This window comes from Triticum aestivum, chromosome 3D, assembly GCF_018294505.1.
Source record: "Triticum aestivum cultivar Chinese Spring chromosome 3D, IWGSC CS RefSeq v2.1, whole genome shotgun sequence".
NCBI lineage: Eukaryota > Viridiplantae > Streptophyta > Magnoliopsida > Poales > Poaceae > Triticum > Triticum aestivum.
The window spans coordinates 388,929,838-388,943,041 of NC_057802.1; the positions used below are offsets into that span (position 1 = coordinate 388,929,838).

Below are 13,204 nucleotides of genomic sequence, written 5' to 3' on the forward strand. Positions count from 1 at the left end.
TACGTCTAACATGCACTACTACAACTGTAATGTGAAAATTTTGAAAATTCTAGGGATCATTTGACCTTTTAAAGACATTTAAGTGATTTTCTAGCCATTTAATGACCGTAATTCAAATTTGAACTACATCTACATGCAACGCGTAACCAAAACGGTTTGAAAAATCATATGTGTGTACTTGTGTGTGAGTTAATTCCATGTGCAGTAAACCAGAAGGAATTTTCAAACATATTTGTATCACGACATGGACACATATGCATGAATACGTATACATGGAGTGGCATGGCATTTTAATTCCAAAAAAATCAGAAACACATGAAACCTTGTTTGATGTAATGTCATGCCACCAAGATGATGTCGTAAAGGAATTGGCATGTTTGACGAAAGTTTGGACACACACCCCTCACAAACCGGAGCAACTCGCTAGAAGGTTCGTGGTTTCGAGATGGAATAGTGCATGTTTGTGTAACATCCCAATTTTCCTACATTAGGATGTTATTAGATCATTCATATGCATATCATATTTTTATTGCATTATTTGCTTTTTCAGAATATTCAAATCATTATGCAACAAAAGGCAATTTATTTGGAGTGGAGATAATGTGACTTCTCCCCTGTTTAAAAATGTTCATAATGTGCAGAATATTATTTCCAGTTCATCTAATATGTTCAGGTAATTTTTGCAATCTTCAAAATATTTTAATTGTGTGTTATTTTATTGTTTGTGTGGCCTTTTGCATCAAAATGAATTTCCAAAATTGCATTAGAATTGGAACTAGTGTTCCTGTAGTTTATAGATATAGGGTTATTTTTACTGTGTGTCTAGGTACTTTTATTTAGAATTTATACTGTGTATTTTATTTTATTTATTTTGTTCTGCTGCTGTAGTTTTGTTTAAAAAAAAAAAAACACCAGCCGGCCAGCCGGCCAGCCAGCTAGCCAGCGGCCCAGCTGGCTAGCCAGCCAGCCAGCCAACGCCGCGGTCCAGCTCCCGCCGCCGCAGCCCACTTCCCGCGAAGCGGTACGCCGCAGCGTCGCTCGCACCCGACCCGCGCCCGATCCACCTCGCCTCCAGCCACTGACCATGGGCCCCGCGCCGCTTTCTGCTTCCCCGAGCCGGACGGGCCGCCGCACGCACGCCGAGGCCGACCCAGATCGATCCGGCGCCTGGTCGATCCCGTGCGAGCCAGGGACATCACGCGCGAGCCCAGGACCCCGAAGAACCCTACCGCAGCCCTTCTCCGTCCTTTCCTCGTCCGCACGAGCAGCTAGGGCGAAACGCATCTCGCGGTGGAGCTCGAGCCGCCGCCGTATTCGCCGGTCGTTTCGGCCGCCGTAAGGACACCACCGGCCACACCGTTCACTCCCCTCGACCCTCCGCTCAACGCCGCACCTTGCTGACATATTTTTGTCACCGGAATCGCAGCGGAGTGAGCCGCCCGAGTGAACCCGACGCCGCCGGAGCAGCGGCTGTTCACGTTGTCACCGTCGCCCGCAGAGCATGCCCCGTCGTCGTTTGACCTCACCACTGCGTCCGCAACTCGAAGCCGCCTCCGCCCGTAACCTCACCTTCGCCGGAGACCCGCCGGAGAGCCGCCGCCACCTACGCCCGAAGCCGCCACCGTTTTCTCTGCTTTGCTGGTGAGCACGCGCGCATGCAAATTTTCCAGCCAATCACACGTTGACACTTGGCACCGCTACAGTAAATGCCACAGTAACCACTACAGTGGAACAGAGTTTTCTTTTGTTTTATTTTCAGATTTTCACCAAAACTTCAACTAGCTATATCTTTTAACCTATATGTCCAAATTAGGTGATTCTTTTTCCTATGATCTCACAAAAATCAGCACATTATCACAGTACCAACTTTGCACATGTTTGCACTGTTCAAATTTGAATTCGTTTGAATTTGAATTAAATCTTCCGGAGGCCATAACTTTTAAATCGTTTATCGGAATCGAGTGATTCTTTTTGCATTGTGACCGTGGTGCAATTTAGGTGCTGTTAAGCTTCTGTTGTCGAGTTTTAAAAATGGTTTTCTTGCAGTTGGTTTTGTTTTGGTTCTATTCGTGTTCCGGTGATTGATTTGTTGAATTGTGTGAAACGTGTAGATTGTCCGGAGCGTGACGCGAGCTATTGTCAGGAGTGTGACTTTTTGAACCAGAACCAAGGCAAGTCATGTTGATCATCCTTTACCTATTGTTTTCTATGCATGTAGTTATATCACACTATGAATATATGCATGTATAGGAGTATTATATATGTTGGCTATGCAGATTGTTTTATTTTATATATTCTGGATCATACGTTGTAATAAATGATGCACTTGCTATTCTGGTATTCATCTATACTGTGTGTGCTAGCGAGTTCGATCTAGGGACTAGCACGGTAAGCACAGAGACTCAAATCCTTCGAGGTTTGGTCGTTACAGTTTGATGACGAACGGGAGATAGCTTCCTCTTACGGCCTTCAAATTTTTTCTACATCTAACATGCACTACTACAACTGTAATGTGAAATTTTGGAAAAATTCTAGGGGTCATTTGACCTTTTAAAGACATTTAAGTGATTTTCTAACCATTTAATGACCATAATTCAAATTTGAACTACATCTACATGCAACGCCTAACCAAAACGGTTTGAAAAATCATATATGTGTACTTGTGTGCGAGTTAATTCCATGTGCAGTAAATTAGAAGGAATTTTTAAACATATTGGTCTCACGACATGGACACATGCATACGTATGGATGGAGTGACATGGCATTTTAATTCAAAAAAATAGAAAAATGATCAGAAACACATGTGCCTTGGTTGATGTAATGTCATGCCACCAAGATGATGTGGTAAAAAAATTGGCATGTTTGGCGAGCGTTTGGACACACACCCCTCACAAACTGGAGCAACTCTCTAGAAGGTTCGTGGTTCCAAGAGGGAGCAATGCATATTTGATGATGAACGGGAGATAGCTTCCTCTTACGGCCTTCAAAATTTTCCTACGTTTAACGTGCACTAATACAACTGTCATGTGAAAATTTGGTAAATTTTAGGGGTCATTTGACCTTTTCAAGACATTTAAATGATTTTCTAACCATTTAATGACCGTAATTCAAATTTGAACTACATCTACATGCAACGCCTAACCATAACGGTTTGAAAAATAATATTTTTGTGTACTTGTGTGTGAGTTAATTCCATGTGCAGTAAATTAGAAGGAATTTTCAAACATATTGGTGTCAAGGCATGGGCACATGCATGGAGTGCGTGCCATGGCATTTTAATTCCAAAAAATTAAAAAATAATCAGAAGAACATGAAACCTTGCTTGATTTAATGTCATGCCACCAAGATGATGTGGTAAAGAAATTGGCATGTTTTACGAAAGTTTGAACACACACCCCTCACAAACCGGAGCAACTCGCTAGAAGGTTCGTGGTTTCGAGAGGGAACAATGCATGCTTGATGACGAACGGGAGATAGCTTCCTCTTACGGCCTTGAATTGTTTTCTACGCCTAACGTGCACTACTACAACTGTAATGTGAAATTATGGAAAATTCTAGGGATCATTTGACCTTTCAAATACATTTAAGTGATTTTCTAACCATTTAATGACCGTAATTCAAATTTGAACTACATCTACATGCAACGCCTAACCAAAACGGTTTGAAAAATCATATCTGTGTACTTGTGTGCGAGTTAATTCCATGTGCAGTAAATTAGAAGGAATTTTCAAACATATTGGTCCCACGACATGGACACATGCATACGTATGCATGGAGTGACATGGCATTTTGATTCAAAAAAATAGAAAAATGATCAGAAACACATGAAACCTTGGTTGATGTAATGTCATGCCACCAAGATGATGTGGTAAAGAAATTGGCATGTTTGACGAACGTTTGGACACATGCCCCTCACAAACCGGAGCAACTCCCTAGAAGGTTCGTGGTTCCGAGAGGGAACAATGCATGTTTGATGACGAACGGGAGATAGCTTCCTCTTACGGCCTTCAAATTTTTTCCTACGTTTAACGTGCAACTGTCATGTGAAAATTTGGTAAATTTCAGGGGTCATTTGACCTTCTAAAGACATTTAAGTGATTTTCTAACCATTTAATGACCGTAGTTCAAATTTGAACTACATCTACATGCAACGCCTAACCAAAACGGTTTGAAAAATCATATTTTTGTGTACTTGTGTGTGAGTTAATTCCTTGTGCAGTAAATTCGAAGGAGTTTTCAAACATATTGGTGTCAAGGCATGGGCACATGCATGAAGTGCATGCCATGGCATTTTAATTCCAAAAAATTAAAAAATGATCAGAAAAACATGAAACGTTGCTTGATTTAATGTCACGCCACTAAGATGATGTGGTAAAAAAATTGGCCTGTTTGACGAAAGTTTGGACACACACCCCTCACAAACCGGAGTAACTCACTAGAAGGTTCATGGTTCCGAGATGGAACAATGCATGTTTGCTGACGGACGGGAGATAGCTTCCTCTTACGGCCTTCAAATGTTGTCCTACGTTTAACGTGCACTAATACAACTGTCATGTGAAAATTTGGAAATTTTCAGGGGTCATTTGACCTTTTAAAGACATTTAAGTGATTTTCTAACCATTTAATGACTGTAATTCAAATTTGAACTACATCTACATGCAACGCCTAACCAAAACGGTTTGAAAAATCATATTTTTGTGTACTTGTGTGCGAGTTAAAAAATCATCAGACGATGTAAATATCTGGTGTTCAAAAAAGAAACTGTAAAGATCTGGCAAGACAACCGGCCCCCACACGATTGGCACTCAATCTCGCGGCTCGAGGTTTGGTAGGTGATTGGCGGGGATCATTAATCAGACACGGTTCTGTATTGGAAACCGTCAGCTATTATGTTCACACACAGATTTGTTGCGGGAATTGTGTGTAATTCAAACTATAGTACTCGTAAATTCCGGCGACCGGTGTGTGTACTGTCCCCGTCGATCTAGATTCCGACCGCCAATAAATACTACCTTGCTCACGTCATCCCGCCTGCATTCTCATCTACATCCTCCCCTCGCTCGCCCTCTCTCTCTCTCTCTCAAATCTCTGCCATGGCGCAGCCGGTCTGCCCACGTGCCGACGAGGAGTCGCCGCCCCCGAGGACGCTCACTCGATTAGCAGCGACAAGGACCCCTACGTGCTGCCTGACGAGGTTGCATCGGACCCCCCAACTTTGTATTGGTTTTGGGGCCAGTACAATCTTTGTCTGTGGAAGTCGCTGCCGCCGGCTGAGAAAGCCAGGCAAGTGGCGTTCAAGAAGGATATGGCGGAGGAGGAAGCCAGGTACCAGGCGGCCTGTGAAGCCCGTGATGCCGCCTGGAAAAAGGAGGTGGCGGAGCTTTGGGGGCGGGCGCGTCGTCGTGCCGAGGAGGTGTACGAAGACGGGTACTTCGTGAGGAAGGTCATGGGCGCTGGGCGCCTCGTCGCTGCGTGGAGGTGGGCCGATAAGCTCCAGCGTGCCACCGACGAGGAGCTCCGGTGGGCGCCCAACGAAATAGCAAGATCGGCCGCGCGCATCCGCCAGCAAGAGGCAGATCGGTACGTCAAGCGCTGCGAGGCGGAGGAGTCAGAGTACTGCCTCTGCACTGGGAAGACACCGCACACCAGGGAGCTGCTGGCAAGGGGCTGCCGGAATACTGGCCCCAGGAGGGATTATTAGTTTTAGTATTGTTCGTTTTCAATTTTATGCATTGTACCTAGTAGTTAAGTATCATCACATATATGTGATGATATTATTTATATTTATATACATATATATATATTCTGTGATGATCTAATGAACAATTAATATATATATATATATATTATGAATTCCATTTTGTATCTGTTTTTGTATACTAATTTGAATCTAGCTGTTATCATCCACATATACAGAATGGAAAGTGTATATACACACATTGAAACAGAACATATAATAATGGAAAATAGAGTACACACATTAAAACAGAGCAATACTATGATTGCTGTGAATACATAGCTATCCACGTTGAAACGACTTTCCAAAATAAAACGCGTCCATGAGACCATGACCAGCAGCCCTTGCCTAGGGTAGCTCTTGGCTCTGCCTGAACTCGTGCACGCGTTCGTCCAAGTGGTCGACACGCTCGCGGTACATCTGGAGCGCGTCTCGAGCTCCAAGTTGGCTATTTCATCGGAGATCACCAGCTCGAAGGATGCGACGGCCATGTTCCTCTACTGCGCCCAGGTGGACACCTGAGCCAAGGAGGCGGTCGAGCCTACGGACCAACGCGTTGGCATCCAGCGGGCCGCGGACAAGGCGAACGGCAGGACCCACGCGAACGGCGCGGCGGGCGTCCGGTGAAAGTACGGCGTGATACGTCTCCAACGTATCTATAATTTTTTTATTGTTCCATGCTATTATATTATCTGTTTTGGATTTTTAATGGGCTTTATTATGCACTTTTATATTATTTTTGGGATTAACCTATTAACCAAAGGCCCAGTGCAAATTGCTGTTTTTTTGCCTATTTCAGTGTTTCGCAGAAAAGGAACATCAAACGGAACCCAAACGGAATGAAACCTTCACAAGGATCGTTTTTGGAACAAACGCAACCAGGAGACTTGGAGTGGACTGTGACGCCCGGATAGTTAAGCTACAGTAATTCCCTGCTAATGATGGCAAGTCACCACGATTACTATTGGTAAACTCGCGATAATTCAAATCATGTTTGAATTCAAATTTGAAGTCAAGTCAGACAACAAAAGTCTTCAAATATTAAAACCAAAATGTTCTAGATGTGACAAATGATCCCTTGGTAATATTGGTGGAGAATCCACATCTTTATTAGATATTTTAATGCTCAAAAATAAATAAATAGTAGCATAAGCGATTAAGTAAATGCCTTTTATTAACTATAAATACTAAACTATTTTATTCGGGTTTAAACTTTTTGTGGCAGTGAGGGATATTGCTTACTGATTTTGGACCAGCCACACATTTTTCAAAAAAATGGTTTAGTGCTAAAAGTAAATATAAAACACAAAAGAAAGAAAACAAAAGAGAAAAGAATAGAAAAGGATTTCAAAGTAAAGACAAAGGCCCCCCAGCTTTCTCCCTGGGCCTTAGCCACAAGGCCGGCCCACTTACTGTCGTCCCCCTCCTCTGTTCATCAGGGGGGATCGTGGCAACGCATCCACGGCGCCATGGCCGGCCGTGGACACGCGCCGGGCATCCATGCCCCCCCGCCTACTAGTTCCCCCGGACGCCCCTCTCTCCCTCCCCGAAACCCTAGCACCCAGATCCCATACCCCCTCTCGCTTTGCTCTCTCTCTCGCGCAAGGCTGAGCGCTTCCAGCGTCGTCACCCCATCGATCCCGTAGCCACCAAGCTCTCCGGCGCTTGAGGCCGTGTCCAGCTGCTGCGACGTCGTCGGCTATGTCAACTACATGGACGGGGTCAACCTTGGAGCCCCTGCATCAAGCCATGTGACATCGTCTTCTTCCTCGGCCCCAACGAACTTCGTCATCGATTCTGGCAATGTCGAGCCCTCCCCGAGCCCACCTTGCTCATCTACAGGCTCACTGTGAGCCCCTCTTCCTTTCCCCTCTGCTTCCCCCTCGGATTCATGCCGTATCACCGGCGTCCGCGAGCACGGAACTCCACCGTTCGCCATGGCCGACGGGGGTCGAGCACCCCGTGCTCCTGTGCCCCAACCAGTGTTCCCAGTGTGCTCCTGGCACTGCCAGGAGGCCGACGAGCCCAACCGCTCGTCGTGTCGCGCCCTCTAGCCCCAGATCCACCACCGCCGTCGCTCCGGCCGCCGCCTCGCTCATCCCCTGCACCTCGCCTCACGCATCCGCGCACGCCCTCACTGCCCCCCTGCTGGCCGGCCGTGCCCCGCGCCGCGCTGCCCACTCGCCGGCCCCTGCCCGCGTTCACGCCCTGACCGCATTTGCCGTCGCGCGCCCGCTACGCCCGCATGCCCCGCGCTCGTCTGCTGCTCTGTACTGCTATTGTTGTGCGATGCTATTGCCTGCTTGCTGCTGCTCCTGTCGCTTGCGCTGCCTGCTGCTCTAGCTACTGCCACCTAGCACCACCGTTGGCTAGCGCCGCCGCTTGTTGCTGCCACTGCTGCGCTACCGCTGCCTGCTGGCCATGGCCTCCGTGGCCGTGTGCCCGTGTGTGCACACCAGCCATGGCCGAGCTCCCGTGCGAGTGTGTACGTGCTGTGTGTTTGGCGTGTGCACTGTAGCGCGTGCTAGCTTTTGCAAATCTACACTGGATGCCAATATGTACAGCAGCAAAACAACAAAAAAACCTTTTTTAACGTGGGTAAAAATTATACGAATATGTAGTACACTTGTCAAGGTTCAAAACATTACATTAGACCAAATTCAAAAGGTGTGAGGTTTAAATGCTATGACAATGGCAAAAGTCTAAGTTCTGTTAAGTGAAAGACTGAAAACAACTTTATTTTCATGGCTATTTTAGAGCTGTTGATGATCAAGCAAATGAACTCCAATATAGCTAAAAGTGATACTAACATGTAGATCGCAGAATTGCTCACAATTGATATAGGGCACCAAATCATAGGAGGTACAGATCAATAGCAATAGCCTCTGGAAAACGGCTAAGTGCTGTTTAAAACTGAGGTCTTCTCAGACTTACCAGAATTTCAGAGATTTTCAGAAAACTTCGAAAATTCATAGGAATTCAACCGTAGCCCGGATCGAAAAACTTTCTACATGAAAGTTGCTCAGAACGACGAGACGAATCCGGATACGTAGCCCGTTCGTCCGCCACACATCCCTAGCATAGCAAACACGCAACTTTCCCCCTCTGGTTCATCTGTCCGAAAACGCGAAACACCAGGGATACTTTCCCGTATGTTTCCCCCCTTCGTCGGTATCACCTCCTACCGCGTTAGGGCATACCTAGCACCGTGTATTGCCTCGTTATGTTTTGTGATACTTTGTTTGCTCCGTATTTACTGTTTCTTCCCCCTCTTCTCTCCGGTAGACTACGAGACCGACACCGCTGCTGGTGCCCCGACCGACTACGCTGTTGACGACCCCTCCTTCTTGCCAGAGCAACCAGGCAAGCCCCCCCCCTTGATCACCAGATATCGCCTATTCTTCTCTATACTCTTGCATTAGAGTAGTGTAGCATGTTACTGTTGGGGAACGTAGCAGAAATTCAAAATTTTCCTACGTGTCACCAAGATCAATCTAGGAGATGCTAGCAACGAGAGGGGAGGAGTGCATCTACATACCCTTGTAGATCGCGAGCGGAAGCGTTCAAGAGAACGGGGTTGATGGAGTCGTACTCGTCGTGATCCAAATCACCGATGATCCTAGCGCCGAACGGACGTCACCTCCGCGTTCAACACACGTACGGAGCGGGGACGTCTCCTCCTTCTTGATCCAGCAAGGGGGGAGGAGAAGTTGATGGAGATCCAGCAGCACGACGGCATGGTGGTGGAAGTAGCGGGATCCCGGCAGGGCTTCGCCAAGCGCAAGCGGGGAGGAAGAGGTGTCACGGGAGGGAGGGAGGCGCCAGGGCTTGGGGTGCTGCTTCCATGCGCCTCCCCACTATATATAGGGGTGGAGGGGGCTGGTTTCTTGCCCTCCAAGTCCATTGGGGCGTTGACAAAGGTGGGGGAAAGAAATCCCATCATTTCCCTTCCCCACCGATTGTTATCCCCTTTTTTTAGGGATCTTGATCTTATCCCTTCGGGATATGATCTTATTCCTTCTAAGGTGGGATCTTGGTGCGCCTTGACCAGGGGTGTGGGGCCTTGCCCCCATTACCCACGTTCATGTGGGTCCCCCCATGCAGGTGGGCCCCACTTCGGAACCTTCTAGAACCTTCCCGGTACAATACCGAAAAATCCCGAACATTTTCCGGTGGCCAAAATAGGACTTCCCATATATAAATCTTTACCTCCGGACCATTTCGGAACTTCTCGTGATGTCCGGGATCTCATCCGGGACTCCGAAGGACTTTCGGATTTCCGCATACTAATATCTCTACAACCCTAGCGTCACCGAACCTTAAGTGTGTAGACCCTACGGGTTCGGGAGACATGCAGACATGACCGAGACGACTCTCCGGTCAATAACCAACAGCGGGATCTGGATACCCATGTTGGCTCCCACATGTTCCACGATGATCTCATCGGATGAACCACAATGTCGAGGATTCAATCAATCCCGTATACAATTCCCTTTGTCAATCGGTACGTTACTTGCCAGAGATTCGATCGTCGGTATCCCAATACCTTGTTCAATCTCGTTACCGGCAAGTCACTTTACTCGTACCGTAATGCATGATCCCATGACCAAACACTTGGTCACATTGAGATCATTATGATGATGCATTACTGAGTGGGCCTAGAGATACCTCTCCGTCATACGGAGTGACAAATCCCAGTCTCGATTCGTGCCAACCCAACAGACACTTTCGGAGATACCTGTAGTGCACCTTTATAGCCACCCAGTTACGTTGTGACGTTTGGTACACTAAAAGCATTCCTACGGTATCCGGGAGTTGCACAATCTCATGGTCTAAGGAAATGATACTTGACATTAGACAATTATCATGAACAAGGAAATACAATAATAACCATTTTATTATTGCCTCTAGGGCATATTTCCAACAGTCTCCCACTTGCGCTAGAGTCAATAATCTAGTTCACATCGCCATGTGATTAACACTCAAAGTTCACTAGAGTCAATAATCTAGTCCACATCACCATGTGATTAACACTCAATGAGTTCTAGGGTTTGATCATGTTATGCTTACGAGAGAGGTTTTAGTCAACGGGTCTGCAACATTCAGATCCGTGTGTGCTTTACAAATCTCTATGTCATCTTGTAGATGTAGCTACCACGCGCTACTTGAAGCTATTCCAAATAACTGCTCTACTATATGAATCCGGTTTACTACTCAGAGTCATCCGGATTAGTGTCAAAGTTTGCATCGACGTAACCCTTTACGACGAACTGTTTTACCACCTCCATAATCGAGAAAATTCCTTAGTCCACTAGATACTAAGGATAAGTTCGACCGCTGTCATGTGATCCATTCCCGGATCACTATTGTACCCCTTGACTAACTCATGGCAAGGCACACTTCATGTGCGGTACACAGCATAGCATACTGTAGAGCCTACGTCTAAAGCATAGGGGACGACCTTCGTCCTTTCTCTCTCTTCTGCCGTGGTCAGGTCTTGAGTCTTACTCAATACTCACACCTTGTAACACAGCCAATAACTCCTTCTTTGCTGATCTATTTTGAACTCCTTCAAAATCTTGTCACGGTATGTATTCATTTGAAAGTACTATTAAGCGTTTTTGATCTATCCTTATAGATCTTGATGCTCAATTTTCAAGTAGCTTAATCCAGGTTTTCCATTAAAAAATACTTTTCAAATAACCCTGGATGCTTTCCAGAAATTCTACATCATTTCTGATCAACAATATGTTAACAACATATACTCATCAAAAATTCTATAGTGCTCCCACTCACTTCTTTGGAAATACAAGTTTCTCATGAACCTTGTATAAACCCAAAATCTTTGATCATCTCATCAAAGCGTTCATTCCAACTCCGAGATGCTTACTCCAATCCTTAGAAGGATTGCTGGAGCTTTGCATACTTGTTAGCATCTTTCAGGATTGACAAAACCTTCTGGTTGTATCAAATACAACCTTTCCTCAAGAAAATCGTCGAGGAAACAATGTTTTGACATCCTATCTGCAAGATTTCATAAATAATGCAGTAACTGCTAATATAATTCTAACAGACTCTTAGCATCACTACGAGTGAGAAAGTCTCATCGCAGTCAACTCCTTGAACTTGCCGGAAAACATCTTAACGACAAGTCGAGCTTTCTTAATGGTGACACTTACCATCATTGTCTGTCTTCCCTTTAAAATCCATCTGTACCCAACAGCCTTACGACCATCAAGTAGTTCTTTCAAAGTCTATAGTTTGTTTTCATACATGGATCCTCTCAGATTTTATGGCCTCAAGCCATTCGTCAGAATCCGGGCCCACCATCGCTTCTCCATAGCTCGTAGGTTCATTGTTGTCTAGCAACATGACTTCCAAGACAGGATTACGTACCACTCTGAAGTAGTACGCATCCTTGTCGTCCTATGAGGTTTGGTAGTGACTTGATCTGAAGTTTCATGATCACTATCATAAGCTTCCACTTCAATTGGTGTAGGTGCCACAGGAACAACTTCCTGTGCCCTGCTACACATTGGTTGAAGTGACGGTTCAATGACCTCATCAAGTCTCCACCATCCTCCCACTCAATTCTTTCGAGAGAAACTTTTCCTCGAGAAAGGACCCGTTTCTAGAAACAATCACTTTTGCTTCCAGATCTGAAATAGGAGGTATACCCAACTGTTTTGGGTATTCTACGAAGATGCATTTATCCGCTTTGGGTTCGAGCTTATCAGCCTGAAACTTTTTCACATAAGCGTCGCAGCCCCAAACTTTTAAGAGACGACAGCTTAGGTTTCTCTAAACCATAGTTCATACGGTGTCGTCTCAACGGAATTGCGTGGTGCCCTATTTAAAGTGAACGCGGTTGTCTCTAATGCCTAACCCATAAACGATAGTTGTAATTCGATTAAAGACATCATGGTATGCACCATATCCAATAGGGTGCAGTTATGATGTTCGGACACACCATCACAATATGGTGTTCCAGGCGGTATTAGTCGTGAAACAATTTCCACAATTTCTTAATTGTGTGCCAAACTCGTAACTCAGATACTCATCTCTATGATCATATCACAGACATTTTATCCTCTTGTCACGACGATCTTCAACTTCACTATGAAATTACTTGAACCTTTCAATAATTCAGACTTGTGTTTCATCAAGTAAATATTCTCAGCATCTACTCAAATCATCTGTGAAGTAAGAACATAACGATATCCACTGCGTGCCTCAGCACTCATTGGACTGCACACATCAAATGTATTACTTCCAACAAGTTGCTCTCTTGTTCCATCTTACTGAAAACGAGGCCTTTCAGTCATCTTGCCCATGTGGTATGATTTGCATATCTCAAGTGATTCAAAATCAAGTGAGTCCAAATGATCCATCTGTATGGACTTTCTTCATGCATATATACTAATAGACATGGTTCGCATGTCTCAATCTTTTCAAAAACGAGTGAGT

General features: G+C 45.4%; 1 long non-coding RNA gene across 1 annotated transcript; it reads left to right on the forward strand.

The window, feature by feature from the left end:
* The first annotated feature begins 1,144 nt into the window (after positions 1-1,144).
* Positions 1,145-2,171, forward strand: LOC123074716 (uncharacterized). Its single transcript, XR_006436039.1, has 3 exons — positions 1,145-1,335; positions 1,427-1,641; positions 2,112-2,171. It is a non-coding gene; the product is annotated as an uncharacterized lncRNA (long non-coding RNA).
* The last annotated feature ends 11,033 nt before the right edge of the window (positions 2,172-13,204 follow it).